The 2,680-nt window shown below is 49.5% G+C and overlaps 1 protein-coding gene across 2 annotated transcripts in view; it reads left to right on the top strand.

Moving 5' to 3' along the window:
* Positions 1–630: 630 nt before the first annotated feature.
* Positions 631–2,680, top strand: part of SMIM12 (small integral membrane protein 12) — a 4,728-nt gene continuing 2,678 nt past the window's right edge. Inside the window, exons 1-2 of one of the 2 annotated variants that reach the window (XM_023727259.1) lie at positions 631–738; positions 929–1,102. The gene's annotated coding sequence lies outside the window, so the exon portion shown is untranslated. The remainder of the gene's footprint in view (positions 739–928; positions 1,103–2,680) is intronic. The other variant, XM_023727260.1, reaches the window with a different exon arrangement.

The raw sequence follows: 2,680 nt of genomic DNA on the forward strand, positions 1-2,680 counted from the left end.
TTCGGAATCTTTGTAGAAGCAGATCTCCAGGCCTTTCTTCTGCAGTGCTGCTGGGTAGGTTTGAACTGCCAGCTTTTAGGTTAGCAGCTGATTGCAGACCACTTGCACCACCCAGGAACTTCAGACTAACACTAGCTACAACAAGAGTATGTGCCTGGCACAGCACTTTACATATATCATCATCTCATCTAACCCTCACAACAACCCTGTGAAATGGGCATTATTACCATTACACGGAAGAGGATAAAGAGGCTCAGACAAGTTAATAGTTTTTCCAAGGTCACACAGCTGGAAAGGTAGCCTAGATCTGAAGAGGTTTTCAGTAGTAGATTATAGACTCTACCAAGGAGAGTTTCTTGAGGCAGGGATCTTGTCTTTTGTTTTTATGTGCTCATACCTGGCTCTTAGAAGATACCTAATAAACGTCAGTTGCATAAATGAATGGACGACCTTTCACTTTTTCCACGCGAAAATCACGTGGCGACATCCCTGGGAAACCTCCTGGCCACCAGACAGCGCTGTTTTCATCTTTGCGGAGCGGGGCTCTGTTGCCGATGCCCAGCTTCTTCCCGTCCTTTGGATGGAGCTCAGCCAATCCCTACGCTCCGAGAGAAGCGGCGGCCAGTGGGCGGGTTCTGGGAGTGAGGCCCTGCGGGCCGTTGGGAACCGCAACGTCCGTGCTCCCGGAGAGCGGGCAGAGAGCCGGGCTCGGACCGAGCAGGGTGGGCTGGGGCACAGGTGAGCATGCGGTCTCAGTGGTAGCTACCTGGCCGGGAGAGGCGGCTTGCCGGGGCCGTCTGTTGCCATGGTAACGGCTCCAGGCCGTGACCTCTGAGTTAGGGGAGGGGTGATCGCGACTGTCCGCCCTGGCCCTGGCCTGACTTCTCTTTCTCTTTCCGGGGTTCCGGTGCCGAATCTGGGGGCCCAGTTGGCCCTTTGCATCCAGGAGCTCTTGGCCTCAGGCATCCGGGTGAGGCCAGAGGCTGACGAGGCCATGAATGTGGTGAAATAGGAGCAGGGGACCGGGAACCCAGAAGAGGAGGAAGGGCAGATACTTGGACGCTCATCGCACCTGCGCCCCCGTCCCCGGACCGGGACTCAGGTGACGGCCAGGATTTACTCTCCCACTCTGCTCAGGCCTCCTCTGCCCTTGTTAGCAGTTCTCGAATTTGGGATTGCAGCTTCCGGGGCCCTGGAACAAGGGCAGATTTCCCGGCAGCCCAGTTGACCTTTACCGGACGCTTTGGCAGGCTCTCCATGCCGATCTGGAAATACGCGTCACTCTATTTGCGAGACGCATCTGTCTCGCTCCCTTTGATACCCTGGGAATGACTTGATAGAGTATCTAGCTTCCTCTACTCAGCAAAGGCATCGGCAGTGTTTCTGCTACCTTCAGACGGAGGGTGGGTGGGTGACTTCTGTGGTTTTACACTAGTGAGTTGCTTCAGCTGTCGTTCGTTCATTCACTCATTTAACAAAATGTTTTTGAGCACTTTATGCTAGGTGGGGGTGGAGGGATAGAGGGATGGATAGGGCATAGTGGTAGACCGGACAGGCTTGGTTCTTGCCCTCTTGGGGCTTAAAGTCTTATGAGAAATACAGACAAGGGGTAGGCCCAGCATAGGCCTGGCACAAAGAAAGTGGTTTTAAGTGTTGAATAAAGAAATGAATTGACGTATTTAGTAATGATTAGAACCTAAGCAGGACGACAGAGAGACCCTGTGCTGCCTGTGAGAGAGAGAATATTAGTAATTCATACTTGGTATGTTTTAAAACGTCGGAAATCTGAATGGGGAGTTGGTGTTTAGGGAAGATGTTTACTTTGAAAGAGGGAACTTGTTTAAAAGGCAGGAAAGAAAATAGAGAAGCATTAGGTTTGAGATTTCCTAATGGGTACCTCTTAACTTCTAAATCTTAGAATTTCACAAATATGAGTACTGTCTCAGAGTTCGCAAAAAAGGGAGATTCTCCCCGGTAATGCAGTGCTAAGCTGATGGGAAAAAACTGCAGGAAGCTCTCCTAAGTCCAGGATTTGGACAAAAATCATGCACATACCTATATTGTGGTCTTACCATGAGAAACAGCACAGGCTTTGAAGTTGGAAAGGCCTGGGTTCAAAATCAGTGGCTCCATTTCTTCTAGTGATCGGGGGCAAGTTAGCATAAAGTCTCTGAGCCTGTGTGGCCTTAGACAAAAATCCAAGCTAGTATGATTTCCTACCTCATAGAAGGGTTGTGGGGGTCAGGTGATGACTAGTGTATAAATTGCTGGTCAGTTTACACACAAAGGACCACGCAAAGGACCTTGAGAGGAATCTTGGAGTTGCTGCGTTTTTTTTTTTCCCCTGATGACGGTCCCTCATAATCCTAGGCCCACAAAATACTGGAATTCCTCCAGAGAGAAAATTGGAACCAAAGAGAGAGGAGGAATTGTGTTATCCTTGGTGTGGTGTCTGTTGTGCACGTTAGCACAGAGACAGCTGAGTTGGAGAAATACTGTCAGGCACAAACAGAATGATCTCTTAGTTGAGACTTTTGGGCAAGTTACTTAACCCTCTAATAATACCACTCACCTCATAGGGTCGACATGAGAATTAAATGTCATAGTGTATATAAAGTGCTTAACCCAAGGCCTGGCACATAATAAACCAACCAGTTGCTGTTGAGTTGATGCTGACCCG

Source organism: Trichechus manatus, unplaced genomic scaffold, assembly GCF_000243295.1.
Source record: "Trichechus manatus latirostris isolate Lorelei unplaced genomic scaffold, TriManLat1.0 scaffold00015, whole genome shotgun sequence".
NCBI lineage: Eukaryota > Metazoa > Chordata > Mammalia > Sirenia > Trichechidae > Trichechus > Trichechus manatus.